Here is a 19,318-nt window from a genome sequence, read left to right as displayed (position 1 = left end):
TAGTACATGATGCAGTGTGATTTGATTAGAATTTATCAACGTGTTTAGTTCATACAAATGAATTTTTTGTTATATAATTATGTGTTTTGTGCTTTTGAAATTAAACCCAAACTTAGAAACAACCAGGTTATTTGAATTTGTTTGAAATAAGTTATATTCACTGTCTAAATAACAGAAGAAACTGCATTCATTTAACTCAATGTAGTCATGATACAGATAACAATGATAAATCAAAGTACAGAAGTGCTGAACATCAGAGGACCTCAAGTTGTGTTGAATTATTGATAAATGACAGGTGTTTATATTATACCTATCAGACAGATATGTTCACCATACAATATATTATAAATATTAAATATAGTTTGCTATCATATCTGAGATACTGACTTGAACTAGGAAACTTAACTTTGTGAATTATCAATGATTACTTGGTCAAATGAGAACTGTTAGATTGGCATTATGACCATATAGTTGCACACATACAAAAATCGCTAACATATAACTTATAATAGAGAATCAACATAGCAAACAATTCTTCGAGTAGCTATATAATCACTCACTGAACTATGAAAAAGAGGTTCAAGGCAATCATATCAAAACAGATAAATTGTAATATTGTGGCTAGTTAAAAAATAAAGTGGCGAAAAAATATATTGTTTTGGCGAAAGAGGTGGCGAAAAAATAATTGACCCAGGGGAAACCCTGGGGCTAAAGATACCAGATGAACAGCAAACTCATAAATCGAAAATAAACTTACAATTCCATGACTAAAACTAAAGAGACATGCATACAAATAAAAGTACACTAGAAACAACACAGAAAACTAAAGACTGATCAACACGAACCCCACCAATCCTTGGGATGATCTCAGGTGCTCCGGATGGATAAGCAGATCCTGCTCTACAAATGGCATTTATTAACAATGTTTTTACATGTTGTTTCCAGGTCTTTTTTCTGAAACATTTAGCTTTTGGATCAATTGCTAATTAAATGGATGTTAACACAGCAAGATTACTATCCCTTATTCTAGATTTTTGTTGCAGTCAACACAAACTCTGTAAATGTTCATAAATAGATTCACTGAGTTACATTTGCATCTTGGTTTTATTGTAACACAGTCAATCATTTATCCATTCCATTATATTAAAAAAAAATTAAAAAAAATCAGCAGCTATACATGTACATTGTAGGTTCTGTTTTCTAACTATTAAATGGTTCATTGTAAATATTACAATGTATTATATGTAGTTAACCTATAGCTGTACAATGTAACCTATGGGAATGCAACAAGTGTATAAATCTCAATAACCGAAAATTATACCATAGCTATCTATGGTATAATTTTCACAATTATACCATGGTTTTGTTGTGCATGATTTTCGAAAAGAAAAACATAGATGGCAAGACCTAAAGGAGGCCGCCTAAAATTTTAAATTGACATGAACAACAGAGTCAATGTGGGTCCACTATTAAGCTAAACTGCCCGCTTTGCACCAGCCGATATAAATGAATGCCTAGGGTGGGAATCGAACCCACGTACACCAACTCCGTTGTCCCTACATTTTCAAATAAACAAATTTAAAAAAAGGTAGAAATGTGTTAAAATTTAATATCAAATTATACATGAAAATATAAGTTGTTTTTCGATGATTCAGAATCTGATGTCTACTTAGATTGTAGTCCCATATCCTCCATTGTACAGCTACACGACTGAATATATTTGGTAAAAGGGTTTAAAATTGCCGAGGCACATTTTTTTGGGGAGAAAGGAGCGGAAGGCACGCCCTCTTCAAGGAGCTTCATGTATGGTAGATGCGTAGTCCTTTTTTTAAATATAGTTTTACCTTAAATGTTGACTTGCTAGACCCCTCCCCCTTTAAAAATCCTGGATTCTCATCCGATTTGATATAAATCCAAACTGTTAACGAGGTTGCTTAAGTAATAACAATTATGTTTGAGAATTAAAATAGAAAGGTTCTTTAAAATGAAGCTGAACATTTTGTTTAAATTATCTAGAATATACATCGCATGCGATTTTAATCGTGGACATTTTGAATTCCTTGTTAATTAATGCGTCGACCTGGGGTTCTGGTACAAATAAAAACGTGGAATTATTCATCCAAACTCACCAAAAGATTCTTGAGATTCAAATTTCCACAGAATTATAAAATTAATCAACAATAAAAATTTAAACATTTCGAACATTTAACATTTTGATAAAGTAAAAATAATCACTAACCCTTTGCAGTTCAACTTTTAATCTGGGGTTCCGGAAAACTTTTAAAATATCTCTTGCAGCCATATGCAGAACATTCAATTTCTTTTGACTGTAACGTTACCCGTCACCAATGTAGATGTGGATCCATCGCTGTCGAAAAATCTTGTCTAACTGATGTTCCCGCTGTTTCAGAAGCCCGTGCTTATTTCAGAAAGTAGGCGGAGCTTAATGTGTAAGGTCCAAAAAGGGTAATTTGACTGATTCTTATTAAAGTATTTTTAAAGTAAAAACTAACAAAAATATATGAAATACACATTTTTAAACAGCAATATATGCGATAGGTTAAAACAGATATTTCATATATTTTGGATAGTTTTGTGGTGTTTCATAAATTATACCATAGCTTTTGTTGAAACCCCTCGGCAACCTCACTCGACTTCGTCTCGTGAGGTTATTGCCGGGAGTTTCCACAAAAGCTATGGTATAATTTACGATACACCACAAAACTATCCAAAAGATATGAAATATCTATAACATAGCCATTTGCTAATGATGGTATTTTTGTTAATTGAATTTCACAACATCTGGATAGTTTTTCAACTGTTAGTCTTTTTTTACTTTGTTCTGGATTGAATACTTTGGATACCACTGGTTTAGCAATGAGAACATTTTGCACTATACATATAGAACACAACTACCATATGAATGTGTCGGTCCTTTGTAAGAAGCCTGTAAAACAGGCCTTGTAATTTTTTGGTGTATATCTTGATTTCCCGATTGTACATTGATGTGGCCATTAGTTTCTTGTATATATTGTTTAACATTTGACATTTCATGGCTATTTCTAACTGATGTATGTATAGTTTTTTTCTTATTGTAAAAATGTTGTATGGTTATAAGCTTTATTTCTTTTTCATCATTTTGTCTAGAGCTGGTGTCTGATTTATACCAATCATACCTCCCTTTTCTTTTTTTATGAATAATGACAACAGTTTGGTTTTAATTTTCATTTATGTATGTACATGTACATGTAACAATATAAAACAGTATATAATATACATGTATAATCTCATTCCATCATTATAATTGGTCATTGTTGGTATATATTTATCTTTAAATTTAACAATGTACTGTGAAAGAGCTATCTTCTAACAGATACTTAGAATATAATGGTTATTGTGAAACCACTCATTCAAAGGACAAGTTTCACTTATTGCCCAAAATAGCCTAAACTATAAAACTCAAAAAAGTTCTCAATTTGGTTCGTAATTTGGGTCTATTTCAAAAGTCTTAACACTCAATAAATCAGTTCTTTTCATAAAAGTACATTTTATGTTCCAAATTTGTCAAAATGTGATGATTTTGGACTATTTTCAGACCTGAAAGCTTTAAACCTTTAGGAATAAAGATTTGGCCGCTACCTACATGTACCATCCAAAATGTTTTGTAACCAAAAGAATCCAAATCTGATATATATATAATTCATCAATATAAAAACTTTTTGGATCTTGGATGGCAGCCAAGTTTAATTATGCCAAAAACAATTAAAGTTTTACCATAGTTATCTGTGGTATAATTTTCACAATTATTCAATGGTTTTGTTGTGTCTGATTTTCGAATAGAAAAGATGGCAAGACCTGAACGAGGCCGCCTGATTTTTTTAAGTAACATATGAACAACAGAGTCAGTGTGGGGCCACTAAGCTTAACTGCCCGCTTTGTACCAGCCAATATAAATGAATGCCTAGGGTGGGAATCGAACCCACACACACCAACTCTGTTGTCCCTATATTTTTTTTAAAAATGAACAAAAAATTGTCAAGAACAAATTTAAAAAAATGTATAAACTATAAATGTGTTAAAATTTAATTTTAAATGAAAATATAGGTTGATTTTCGGTGATTCAGATGTCTACTTATATTGTAGTCCAATAGGCTCCACTGTACAGCTACATTAATATACAGCGTAAAAGGGTTCAAAATTGCTGAGGCATATTTTTAGGGGGAGGAGGGAGCTGAAGGAACGTCAAGGCATATTTTTAGTGGCTCCAACGTGCAGAAAAGGAACATATTTTCTTTACCTTGTAATACAATTTATTTAATATGTGAATATGATTTTCGGCAATTTTGAAACCTAATTGGAAATGTAATTCCAACCCTGTATCATCAAGTCAGAACCCGTATAAATGTGCTAGGGCTGTAAAATGTAAACAAATAATTGCGCTCTTGTAACCCTATACGTGATCTACTTGTTACTTTAATACGAAGAAGATAAATTTAACTTTAAAAATTGTTGAGATCTAATATAAAAAAACAAATTGTTGCAATATAGAATACACAGAAAGTAAACTTATCTTTAAAGGCCTTGCATGTTCTCGTTTCTCCAACTCAATCAGCTGGTATTTTCAAAATGGCGACAGGGAACGTAAACAGAGAAATTATTTTCATATTGTGCCAGATTAAATATTCCTGGTTTTGCTACGATAATATGATAGACAAATATTCTACAAACGGTTTTAAACAAGTTTAACCTAAAATCAAATAATTGAAATATATAAATTACCTTTCTGTTTATAAATTCCTGTATTGATCGACTCTCGTGTTTCTTCAAGCTCGCTCTTAATGATGAATGCGCACTGGTGGTATTCATCCGCAACAACAATTTTTTGCTACGTCTGCTCATTAATATTAAAGATTGGTTGACTAATAAACTTATATTTCTAACGACAAAACATTTCCATATTTTTAATTGGTATTGAATAAACATTAATTTTCTAAGTATCCATTGACAACATGAATTTAAAAGAAGCGATCAATAGTTTTATTTTGCACTATATAACGTGCGCGGATCAATAACTCGGTTATCATTCCAAAACTAATTATATATGCATATTCCTTATATGGATATATTCAAATTAGGCGGAACATTAGGCGATGGCAATACACCCAAAGCCCTGACGGTCCTCTGATGTAAAAATCTCCTTTAATTCTTAAGGTAGGAAATCCCTATCTCAGAACAAGGTTATTTGAATTTGTTTGAAATAAGTTATAGGTTATTTGAAAAAAAATAATAAAAACATAGGTCACTGATGAGTTAGAAAAGATGTTTCAATTTAAATGCAAACAAATGGCATTGTTGCACCAAAGGCAGATAATTTGAAACTTTTTCAATGATATAAACATTTTAAAAGTCATCTGGGGCCAAAACGAATCGATTATTTTGGTAAATGTTTGTACCATATCATAAAGTAACAACTAATTGTGTAATAAATAAAATTTGTAATGAAAAAACGAATATTTTGCTGCAAATTTTGTACCCGCGTGCATTAAATACGATTTAGACAAAAAAATATGATTTTTTGTGTCAAGTAATTATAAAAGCGGAATTTTTAAATAGTATGTTGTTATAAGGAGGTAATTTTGTCCAAATTTAAAAAAAATATGCTAAAAAAAGAAAAACATCGCCGATGTATTATTCGACCTCATGTGACTCAATATTCATGTGAACTTCTGAATCAATTTAACCCTCTTTCGCTGGAGATAGTTCAAGCATGTACTTGGTGTATTCAGATGTTAAAATGAAAAAAAAAAGTCAACCTGGAATGTGAAACAAATGTGAATAATTACGCTTCCTGGTTCGATTCGCAACAAATCATTCTGACACATTTTAAAATGATGGTATATCATATCGGACAATTCATACGCTTTTGAAACTGACACTCGTCTGAACCGAAACAGAACACTTTTCCTTTTAAGAGTTATTTTCTCGAACACTTTTCCTTTTAAGAGTTATCTCACCGAACACTTTGTTACATGTTATTTTAAACTTCTTCGCAACTGTAAGGGAAACCGACAAATGCATTGTTCCAAATGTCACGTTATATTATCAGTATATTTTGTGGAATTTTGACTGAAACGATACAGAGATTATTCTCCCTTCTCTATGTGATATATGTATAATGTACTTGTAACTGACAAACCATACAAAATAAAGATTTTTTTATTTAAGTTACCTGGTCCACCTAAAAGAAGATGAGGTCAACGTTATGTTCTCCTAATTTTTGGCTTTGTTTTTCTCTTCCTAAAACCATATTCATGTAAGATACCGACAAAATCTGGTTAAACCAAACTGTAAATGTGTAAGTTGCGACATGTCATGATATTAACGTTTTTTTATTTGATGTTCTTGTCTTATGATCTTGAATTTCTGGCTAATGTCAAAGGTATATCTAAGGTTCCAGATTTTTACATTTGCTATAAATTCATATTTCTCTAAGTAAATGAAGGTTATTTCACCACATCAACTGAAGATCAGAAAGTTTGGATAACAAATAGTACCGCAGGCGTTAAAGATAGCTTATACCATTTTAATTGTCATTAGTATTGGTTTTTTTTGTATTTACAACCCTTTCATAGGAAAAGAGAGACTAAAAAAATATTATCTGTAAAAAAAAGTACAAAAGGCGAGAATAGCAAGTATGAACAAAAACTAATTTATGTAAATGTTAACAGAATGTTTTATATTTACTTGTAGAAAGTTTCCAAGTTACTTTAAGTGAAACAACTGGACAAGATGAACAAGTTACCTGTCCTGTAAACAAAACAATAAGTCGGAAATGGATTACATACGGTGAATCTCAGTGTAAAGATGTCGGGAACAACAATATATGTCATTCAAATGTAAATAGTTACTTCAATGACCAATGTCTTGGACAAAATATGTGTATTCTTCCGATCGACATTTTGTCTAATAATAGTTGCCAAAGACCACCAAGACTTTTAAAAGTAACATTTCAATGTATCTGTGAGTATTTCTAAGCTTTACCCTTGAAAGTTATATTGTCGATTGGTGTACCATGACTGTTATAATAATTTAGAAAGCGACTGTATTTTCAAAACTCTATCCAATTCTCACTCGCTATGAAACTTATATAATCCACTGGTACATGTATAAATGTAAGAATCGTTTTTATAAATTACGATTTACGTTGCGGTCGGAGATAATTTTGACACAACATTACAACTTAATTATGCAATAATTTTATAGTTTTGGTTCGAAGAACATATGCTTTCATTTCAAATAATTCTTATTGGAAAGACTGTTGTTAAAAACAATTTATACTGTCTTCTCATACTTACTTATAGACTTTGTATTCAAAATAGCCTCGTTTTTCAACATAATGTTATCTATATATATGTCGTGTATATGTTATTTATAGTTTGTACAATTTACTATCTGTCCAATTTTTGTTGAGAAAAAGATATTAACTTGTACAACTCGCTATCTTTGAGTTATATTTGATACTTCCTTCCATGACATGACATTTGAGCAAATTGGTCTAAACAACTTGTTGTCACTTAAATGCAGACCTGGTATAAGCGATTAAGTCGTTAAAATGAAAGTATCAAAATGAAACTCTTCTACCAATTATTTTGATTTATTATAAAAAATCATCTTCAATTGGGAAAAATGGATTGTTCTAAGGACATTTTTACCACATGGTAGATTGTGTTTTGTCATAATGTCGTCTAATCTTTTAATTACCAAACGTGACTTATTCCCGATTGTGACTGTTTTGCCGAGTGTGAACTCACATTACTATAAGACGTGGAACGGTACTTATCCATCCCAAATTCATGTATTTAGTTTAAATGTTTAATGTTATATTTGTAATTCTCATCGGATTTTGTCAAATGTGTTGACGTCTTTTCTATTATATTTATGTGTTATGGTAAAGAAAATTAATCACCGCCTTCATTTATCAGATTTGATTTCGTTCAAAGTAATCAGTACGATATTTTACGTTTGAAGTTAGATTCATAACAAACCGGACATAGTTTTATGATATAGACGTTACGCACGGTATTGGTGCCACTCAGCGTTACACGACGTTCCTAATAAAACGATGATTTTGACGTTGTTCCACGGAAAGTTTCAAACGTTGACCTTATATTCTACTCTTGTGAAAATGCCGCTTAAAGTAAAGAGATGTTCGAAGTTGCTTCTTTAAATGGTTTTATTTTTTCAAGCCGGTGCAAATGCAAAATTCCATTGAATTAAAACAAAATTTTAGATACTGATACATGAACAATTTTTAATTTGCGAAGAATTGTCTGCAACAATAGCACAAAATGACAATTTGATGTCTTATAAAATGATTTAAATATATAAAAAGACGATGTGGTATGATTGTCAATGAGACAATTCTCCACAAAAGATCAAAATGACACAGAAATTAACAACTATAGGTCACTGTACGGCCTTCAACAATCAGTTTCTTCTATTTCTTAAAATTAAGCAATGCTCTCTCTGCCAGAAGACGTCCCCTATCTTTGCTAGTGAAATTGTAAATATTTCGTTTCTTGTTTCCGTCTCTTTTCCCCAATTACACGTTTATATATGTTTGTTGTAATTTGGTAATTTCGCTCCCTCAATTAATATCCAAATGCTTCTTGATTTGTCTTTGATTATGTGAAAGATGTAGGTAGTATATCGCAAGCTATTTTTTCATAATCTTATTTTATCAATAATTTAATCCTGGGACTATTATACTGTATACTAACGTTAATATAAAAGTCCAAGAATTTGGTTTTATTTAATTTTTCTTAAACAGTGACTTATAATTACATCATAATTCATATTATTTATTTTAACGTATAAGTAAGTCCACAATCTTAATATCAATCCCGATTTTATGGAAAATGTTAACTATATCATTATTTAAAAAATCTCTAACAAAAAACTTTATAAATGTGCATCATGTTTAAAAAAAAATACGTGCTCTTATGCTGCCGTTGCCAACTTTCAATAATTTAAAGTTGGTCGGGGTCTAAATTATTTTTTTTAAAAAGAAAACGTTTTCATTGATTAATTTTTTTAAATCAGGATTGTTTTACCAGGGAAATAATTAAGAAAATTCATGTTATGTAGGAATTTACACATTTTGCACATAAATCAGGCCGTTAGTTTTCTCGTTTGAATTGTTTTACATTTGTCATTTCGGGGCTTTTCATAGCTAAGGTAAGGGTTTTGCTCATTTTTGTTTGTATTAATTGGTTTTATACGGCCACATCTTCTACTTTATTGTGAAAATGAGAACCGTGATTCTGTATTGTATTGTTTTTGCTTTCGGAAACATATTTTGCAAGCTATCCTTACATCTGATATTTTTTTACAAACTCAAGCTTCAAAAAAGGGTCGGCAATCAATATTTTTTGTTGTTGTTAATATTAGAATTTGGCAAAGTATAGAAAACTTTTACACAGACCAATACCTACATCACACGGATTACCAGCAGTTCGAAATCCGATTTTGAATAATACAACTTTTTTTTTTTACTAGATGTGATGTTTTTAAATAACTGCTATACGTGCATGTTTGCATAGTTCAGTTTTTTCTCAAGCGAACAACTACGAACCGTCAGGAATGCATTTCATGCATTTTTTTTATACTATACAATATTTTTGGTTCCGCGCTTCCATTTTCAATATATAACTGAGTATCGGTTTACACAAAATCTTCTTTGACATTCATCTGATTATTTTTATGTTTTCGGTTTCAATCTTTTTGGTTTCGTATTTACATTGTTTTAAAAGTATAATCAAAGTACTGAAGTACTGAACCTCGGATGACCGCAAGTTCTTGTGGATGGTTACAAGCACTTGTCTCAGAAAAAAAATCACATTGCGATACCGTAAAACTGAGGTTTATGTACAGAGATATATTTTTTCTGAGACAAGTTCGTGCGTGGATGATGAATAAATGACAAGGAATTCAACTTCACTGCTTTAATATCTATTATATTGTGGTGATACAAATACGTATGCTCTTGTTTGTTGTTATATATTATATTTATAATTGTATATAGCAGTTACATGTATGTATAATTTTCATCCAATTGTATATCATTCTATTCTACGATTCTAATACAAGTGCATTACAAGTGCATGGTGGACACTCTTCTATAACAATTCGATTTTTCCAATAGATTGGATTTGAGAAGACATTCATATTTTCCCAAAAAAAACTTTCTTGTGATATTCTTCCGCATGCGTTAACACAATTTTTCTGTACGTGTGCATTTTATAATGCATATAAATATTTGTAACGACATAATATTTGCGTATTATAAATTTCTGTTCTTATGAGTATTCATTGAAGAAGTGAATTTATAACAAGCGATAAGAAATGTTATTTTGCACTCGATGATATCCGCGTATTTATACGATCGGTTACCAGTCAAAAACGAAAGTCAAATCTCTATGGCAACAATACATCGGAATGCCCTCACGGTCATTGCGATGTAAAAATTAAAATTCAAGCTATGTGGCGTTCTGCGAAGATAAAAAAAAATCTACTTTACACCGCAGATTGATTGGTTGATTTTTTTTCTAGAATGAGTTGGGAGTGTCTGTAAAATAATACCTTGGAGCTAGCTGCTACATGTTGGTGTGCCATCCATCATATATGTTGGACAACTACTCTCTCACTCTCTCTCTCGTTCGTTCTTTCTCAATTATGGTAAAAGAAAAGTTTTAATTTCAATATACTAGTTTCATCACATGCCTATGTACCAGGCAATTCTGTTGGAGATTCGAGAAAATAATCTTTATTCTGCCACACTACCTCTAAATGTAATAACCTTATTTTTCAAACACATATTGGTAGGTAGATGACTAGGAATTGTTCTACTCACAGTAGATAAAAAATTATCGTTAGCTATACTGAAATGTTTATGACATACAAGTATTTCTCTGATAAAATGTTTTGTTAAATGAGTCGATGCGACAAAAAAAATGATTGCACGTTTTACTGAAATGTTTACGACTAAGGTGTACTTTTTCTCATAAATGTTTTGGGAGAATTTTCATTCATGTGTATAGCTTCGAATCTTTTAATAGCAACGCTAGGAATTACAGATACTATCTGGCTTAGGATGATAATTAAGAAGATCTCACTTTTGATCGTATTTTCTTTTTCAATGTATCTTGCTTTTATAAAGTGGGAGTGTGGTTAATAGTAAGTTATCTCTTTGTTATACATCCGGGCCTTGTCTTTATGAAATATCCGAGTTAAATATTTCGACATCTTATATGCATGAATTAATGCAGATCTGTATTTTAATGCATGTTAAACGAGAACTTCATTTTATATAGATCAGACCATATCATGAAATTATGTTATGCCAAATATGCAAGAAATTTCGTATACAGTTTAACGTTATTATAACGCGAACGTCAAATTACGGTTACGGGGACATTTCATTGGACATCTTAGATCGTTTCGGATTTTCTAACTGCAAATCAAACAAAAGTACATATCATATCATTTTAAAGGAAATTAAATGTATTTTCCATTCATATCAGTTAACAGGTGTTAAAAAATTGAGATATAGTAGAATTTCGTTTGATAAAAAGCCTCTGAATTATTCTTTATGTTATTTTGTCCATCGGGACATTTTATTGGACACGGGGAAAATGACGATGTTTTTAAAATAAGACCGCAGTTACTTAATGATGACTTCAGATAGCTTCTTCGGGACATGTATAATTTTTCTGATATTATTAAAATCCATTTTCGTCCTTTATATCTTATGAAAGTGAAGACAGAAAAAAAATTTACGGGTTGAGCAGCTAATTGGGACATTTTTTTCTCTTTTTTATTTAAACTCTTTTGACGATCTTCCTTCTCTTAAAGTTAAAACCGTCTGTTACTTCATTTTAAGTTAAATGTATACAAAACAATTGCAAAATTTTTAACCATTCTACCTACTAATGAATCCGCACTGGGATTTTAAAGACTCACATAAAACAAAATTGTAACAGCGGGACACCCTTGAAATGACGTCATAGGGATCGAAATGAGCAAAGTTTTTCATTAAAAAATAGACAAAGCACAAAATCATCTATGTTATTGTTTTCTGTGGTTTATTTCCTTTCGAATGATATGCATAACATGGATATTTATTGTATAGGATAAGAGCTTGAATTTGAATAACCCGCCTTCTAACCCATATTTCCAAAGTGACACCAATATCGTGCGCAACGTCATAGTTAATTGCTACCTCAGTTTTATATTAATAAGAATTAAAATGTGCTTTGTTATTAAATTCAATATCAGTATTTAGTTCAAATAAATAATCTTAAATTAATCCTAATTCTATCTTATTCATTCTTATGTGACGTCATTTTTCATTTTTTGATGCTCTGTTTTACTTATTCAAATGACGTCATTTTTTCGTCATTTTTCAGTTTCAAATAGGACGTCACTTGGCGTAGAGGTTTAAACCTATTCGGATGTGTCTACTTTTGTGTTTCAAATGTCTGGTTATGTAAATGTATTTCAGTTGTTTCCTGGAATAAGTTAATACTTCAGCTTTATCATGTACATCTTTTGAATATTCATTTTATTAAATTTACTGTTTGCAAAAGTATAAATTACTCTAAATTATAGGGATTTTCTGGTAACTTAACAGAAAACCCTTGCCGTTTTTGGCACAACCTTTTTGATCTTTTGGTCCTCGATGCTGTTCAACTTTGTACTCGTTTCGGCTTTCAAACTTTTGTATCTGTGCGTCACACATAGGTCTTGTGTGTACAAAATACACTTCTGGCGTATTAAATTTTTGAACTTGTTGCCTTTTGTTGGCTGTTGTTCGTGTGATTCTTTGTCAATTGTGTTCTCCAATTTATTTATATTGTAGTCCTGTGTTGTCATTTTGATGTTATATTTCACATGGCCATAAAAGTGCGAGGTTTGGCATGCCACAAAACCAGGTTCAACCCACCATTTTTTCCTTTAAAAATGCCCTGTACCAAGTCAGGAATATGGTCATTGTTATATTATAGTTCGTTTCTGTGTGTATTACATTATAACGTTGTGTCGTTTGTTTTCTCTTATTTTTTAGTGTAAATTCACATTGCGATAAGACGTGTCACGGTACTTGTCTATCCCAAATTCATGTATTTGGTTTTGATGTTATATATATATGTTATATTTGTTATTCTCGTGGGATTTTGTCTATGTGTGTTACATTTTAGTGTTATGTCGTTGTTCTCTTCTTATATTTAATGCGTTTCCCTCGGTTTTAGTTTGTTATCCCGATTTTGTTATTTGTCCATGGATTTATGAGTTTTGAACAGCGGTATACTACTGTTGACTTTATTTATGTCAGCTAAGTTTATATATTTAGGTTTTATATATTATTATACTTTTTTCCTTTTTTTTTTATGAAAATAAACAAATCCTAAGGGGAACTAGCTACGAGATATATAAAAAAAAATCTAAAAAAGGATTTTTTTTATTCAATTAATAATGAAAGCGAAATAGTGAAATAAGAATACGCTTTCAGCAGCAAGTATTGTTCAATTTTGACAAAATAAGCTACATGTAAGAAACACTGAAGATTAAAAATTCACTTGCAAGTAAATAATTCGACTTCATTGAATTTTTATTCATGTGAACTTCAATTTAACCCCTTAGCTAGAGATGGATAACGCATGAATCGTGCGTGATCAGTCATTTAAAGGAAAATTAATGAATGTCAACATTGAAAGTGAAACACAGGTACGTATTAGATACAATACAAAGGTAACAAAGAAACAGGCCGGTAACAACCGTTGCCGGATAGTTTTTCTGCACGAGAAGTCAGGTCAAGGTCCGAGGCGCTTGCCGAGGACCTTGACCTGACTACAAGTGCAGACAACTATACGGCAGGTTGTTTCCGGCCTATTTTTTTTTTGTTACCTTTGTTTTGTATCTGACTTGTACGACGTTTCAGGAAGGATGTAGTACATTTTTGCATTTAGATAAGGTAGCAAAACTAAACATATTAGAAACTTCAATGGCTATATACCAGTTTATGTAAGTTACAGTTTAAGCACATTTTTTTTCACTGCCTTTAAGCCGAGAGATTTTTTTTTCTTAAAAATTCAAGAATTTAATAACTTAATGAAAAAAAGAACTCTTTCAAGGAAAAGATGAATGTTGTTCACATTTGAGACTTTTTAGAATGCAACTTCGCTAGTAAAGCTATTTATAAAAAAAAAACAGCTACCATTTGAATTTTTTTATCGTGGGAAAAAAACGGAAGAGAAAGACGAGGAGGGGGGGGGGGGGCGGTGGTAATCAATTTAAAATAGACAGACTTGATATTTGTATAAAAGTGCAGGATATGCTATTCTTCCACCCCACCCCCCATTTCCCCTAAAAAAAATGGATTTTGTCTTGTTATTAGGTATATAAATAGGCATATGTTTTGGATTTTTTTTTAATAGTTCATACCTATAGTTTTTTTATATGTCTCTGATAGTGTTAATCAGGATTTAACACGTGTCACTATATGATCCAATCGCAGCTAACCGTTCAAAATTGATGACATTAGATGAATGATTTTTCTTCACGATTTGCTGCATATTTGAACATGTACTATACGGACACTTTTTATTTATAGGATCAATCGTGCATTGGTGAGTTAATAGGGATGTTATCTTTTGATTTGATTAGATTTGATTTATCTATAATAATACTAAAATTACGAGGTCCAATTTGTCAGCCGTCATCACGCAAAAACGACGAATCACAGAATTCAACTTTATATATAACTAATATAGTACAAAGGTGTAGATTAAAAATTACACCACTCCTGGCCCTTTTGTTTTCCACGTAATTAATATTGCCAATAATTAAGAAGTTCCGGGTCGAGTCCGCTACCGATACCAATAGTATAGTTACCTGTTACCTATTACCTTATTTGTACGTTCCGCATCTGACAGGCGCACCACCAAACGTTGTATTCAGGATTAATATGCTATATACACGGGTCATAACCACAGGGTTGACACTACTAAACTGTCAAATTGTTACCTATTGTAGGTTGCAATTTGTAAATACAGCTGTTTCTCAAAACACGCCTCTTTTGGGGAGTAATAGAATATTCATAGAAAATTAATTTTGTTTACATACTGGTTCCCAGTTATGCTCTTTGTGTTCCATATCGCAGAGACAGAACTTGGGAATGTTACCAGTAAATAAACACGTGCATATTGTTTACATTGAAATCTGTGGTAACCTTTCATTCGAGGTAGGGGTAGTTAAGAAAATTAGTGTAAGTTTAAACTCTGAGAAGTTCAGGGCATATAAACGTTGAAAATATGCCGCACAGCCCTATATTTTGACCTTTGAAAAAAATTGTGGTGCATATGAACTTTCAATTCTAGGATAAGATTTTTTTCAAAACTTCATAGTAAAAGTGGTACAGTTTTAGCCGTAAAAGGAGTTCCTATGGGAAATTGCATTGTCAATATTTACAGAAATGCAACCTGTGGTATTTTAATCAGTAACACTTTCTAAGATAACAATACGAAGACTAAAAATCTGGACTAAAAATAAGGCGTATAGGTACAGTTTTCAATTTGTTAGTGGGCATGACGTAAAACAGCGAAGCAAAGAATTCAACTTTATTTATAACTTATATAGGACAATGCTGTTGATTAAAAAATACTCCATTCCAGGACCTTTTGTTTTCCAAATAATTAATATTATTGTTTCAGTTCGACGGGTTCAAACAGAAAGACTTGAAAGCAGAGAAAAGCTGTGTATCTTATAATCGGCATGACTTTATCAGATGACAATACTAATACTAAAATAAGGCTTGCGCATAGTTATATACTTTAATTCAGTCACGGACCAGTGATATCACGGGTGTGTTCTAGTTTTATATATTTTTCCTGGTGTTTTTATTGAAATATAAACGTTGGTACCAGCATTTCTTTACTTTCAACATTGTCCAGAAAACTATTCATGTCCATAATGTTGAAGGAAAAAAAAAACACTAACGGACCGACCATTTAGCTTCAAAAGGGGGTATGGTATCTTCTTTTCTGAGTAAGAATCAGCGCTATCACCCAACTTAGGATTTTAAAAAAATATCGAAATTAGACGATTATATACGGTATACGGAAAATCAGGAATCAGAACATCATTTTGTCATCTGCTTGACCACAATATATTTTTTCTCATAAAGTTGGGGATCAAAATATTTTTTAGAAAAAAAGACATGCCCCCCCCCCCCCTTTTAAAAAATAAAATTAAATGGTCAATCCCTTAGTGTATATACTGATATGAATAGTAATTTACTGGAATTGTTTGAAATATAGTTATTGATGTTAACGTTAATATTTTATTCAAAAAGAGAGGAAATATGTCGGTGAAACAAAAAGTTCAAATCCAATTGAAATTTAAAAGTAACCATGAACTCACTGATCATGCACGGGTGATTCTATTCATAAAAAGTGTCCGTGTAACAACTAAAAAGTGTCCGTATAACACCCGTTAATGTACTGTTTTTCTATAGCTCTGCTGGGGGTAAAGTCGTAAAAATCATTTGATTGTCTGGTTCAATCGACAAAAAATAATAAAAATACAGATAAAAACGATGATTAACATAAATTATATTTGCAATCTATAAAATTAAATTATATAGACCTAGAAAAATCCAATTACACAAGTTCGCAGAATCTATCGATTATATCTATATCTATTACGAAATACCCGCGAAATATAATATATGGTTCATAATTTGAAGATATATAGTTTTCGTATAAGGCGATATAAAGATCTTACATCTTTTTGAAGCCTGTCACCGACGAAATACCACCACTCAATATAACACCCAAAACAAGAGTCTTCCCGACTAAATATAATAGCGTGTGTGATCTAATCTTACTAGGATATGTCCTTGTCATACCCATGATGCATTGCACTAATAAAAATAGTATGTGTTTATAAAAGCTTTTAATTGGTGACATATAGAGCAAAACCTGACTGGGATTTTTTACAAAAAAATATCCTGACCCTGATTTGGTACCCAACAAAACATGTCTAGCACTTCTAGCAGTTTTGCCAATCCTCCAAACAGTTTTAGAAATAAATTGAGTACTGAACACATAGGGAAACATTGAATGATAAAAAAATCCAGTTATGCATGAGAATCCCAACCATTGTCATTATACCAACCTTCTATTGGGTGACTTCTTTGGTGCTTTTAAATGTGGAAGAGAACAAATAACCAGTGTTCTCCCCAGGATTTTTTGACAGCGCTGTGGTAAGCGCGCGATGTTGGATTCATTCAAATAATGTTACATTTATATATAACTGCCATGTTGGTTATATTATATTAAATATACAAAGACCTGCATTTTGTATACACTCATATGCTTTCACAAAAATGGAAAAAAAGTTACATTTTAAATATTATGTTTTAAAAATTAAAATGCCTAGATTTGATTTCATTACCACCCTTCCAATTCTTTTGTGTGACAGTAAGTATGCACTTTTTGTTGTTTGACTTATAAACTAGTTATACATCCTTTACAACTTCATAAATTTACTAAATTTACAGAAAGTTTTCAATGACAAGATTGGTATGTTTTACATTAACTTTAATTAACATTTATACAAATTGCAATTTCAATAAAAATGAGTATAGTACATGTATTTCAAAGGAAGAAATGCAATTGTCCTTTCAATAATATTCAAATGTTATCAAAGATTTGCTTAAAAAAGGCTATCATATTCCAAGATGAATATGAAAAAAATCCAATAAAATATTTTAAAGAGATTTATTTTATTCTAAAGGTTAATTACCAATCAAATATATTATGTTTGCCAATTGAATCAACTACCACCTTTAGAGGTTGTGTTTAATAATTTATAAACATTCTAATACTTGCCACCAGATAAGTTTGTCAAGATTTGACAATACTTCTTTTAGGAATTTCCCTCCCAAATCATCTCTCTTACTGGCTGACATAACTTCCTGTTTACACTTGTGGCTTTTGTAGCATTAAATGCTATTCATTATCCAAGCCATCCTCTGTTTACATTAAATTTAAAGCAATATTTAATTAATACATATTGATGATTGGTTGACAAATATAGATATTTTATATATATTTACACAAAATTTTCGTTTTGTTTTACTCCCTTATCCATTTGGAAAGAGCCATCGAAGTAATCGTAAGATACGGGCTTGTAATGAATCCCTTGAGAACAGGGATGCTTCCTTCAAGCAATACAGGTTCAACAGTTCGGTTGTAAACGCAAAGAAAGAAATGAAATAATCGCAGATGGTTCAAAAAATGGTCGAGACCACGTTGTCAGAGAAGGGGTAAAACTTCCCTTATATAATTCAGAAATGAACTTTTGAGCACCAGAGACATGTATTATAAGTCTCTGTTAGCATTGTCCATTCCTTTCATAAGTTTCGGCATCTTGTTAAAGCGAAAAACTTGAGGAAGGAAAGGTTTATTTGGCAATAAAAGTTTTGCAAATGGCGCCATTTTATTTATTTATTGAACTGGCACCTACGATATTTGACCTCGTTGGGTGAATTAACGATCTCTCAGATAAATAAACCAGTCGATCACGTGATCTGAAATTGAACAAAATAATACCGGAAGTTTGAAAATTCCAAAACAATAGCGCTGATTTTTGATTGGAAAGCACTGCGGTCTGCCCAAAAACCACCGCCGTGAAATCAAATAGCGCTGAACATCGAGCGCTAAAACGGCCTGGGGAGAACACTGAAATAACCATTGTCAATAAGTGGTGACAGTAACACAGCTGCACATTTTGCTGAACATTCGTTGTAGCAAATCACATTCATTTTTCAACTACAAACTATATAAAAGTATTTATATAATGATGTTGATCGGTCAATCGCGAACTACGTATTCATAAACAATGTTGTACGTGTAACATGTGTAATGAAAATTGTTTGTATTAATATATGAATTGGGGTGGGTCACAGTCCAGCCGCACTCCGGTAAAACTGAAGTAATCTCCCACCCTTTTCGTGTTGAATTGATGCGGTTCCCCGGAGGGAAAAGCTCTTGACGTGAAAATTTTATGCATTAATATATGAATGGGATGGTCACATTCCAGCCACACTTCGGTAGAACTGAAGTAAAAAATAAATGCCCAACCCTTTTCGTGTTGAATTGATGCGATTCCCCGGAAGGAAAAGCTCTTGACGTGAAAATGTTATGCATTAATATATGAATTGGGCTGGTCACATACTCCAGCCGCACTTCGGTAAAAC

Source organism: Mytilus edulis, chromosome 9 (genome assembly GCF_963676685.1).
Source record: "Mytilus edulis chromosome 9, xbMytEdul2.2, whole genome shotgun sequence".
Lineage (NCBI taxonomy): Eukaryota > Metazoa > Mollusca > Bivalvia > Mytilida > Mytilidae > Mytilus > Mytilus edulis.
The sequence above is the reverse complement of the archived record's forward strand: the minus strand, read 5'-3'. Positions refer to the sequence as shown.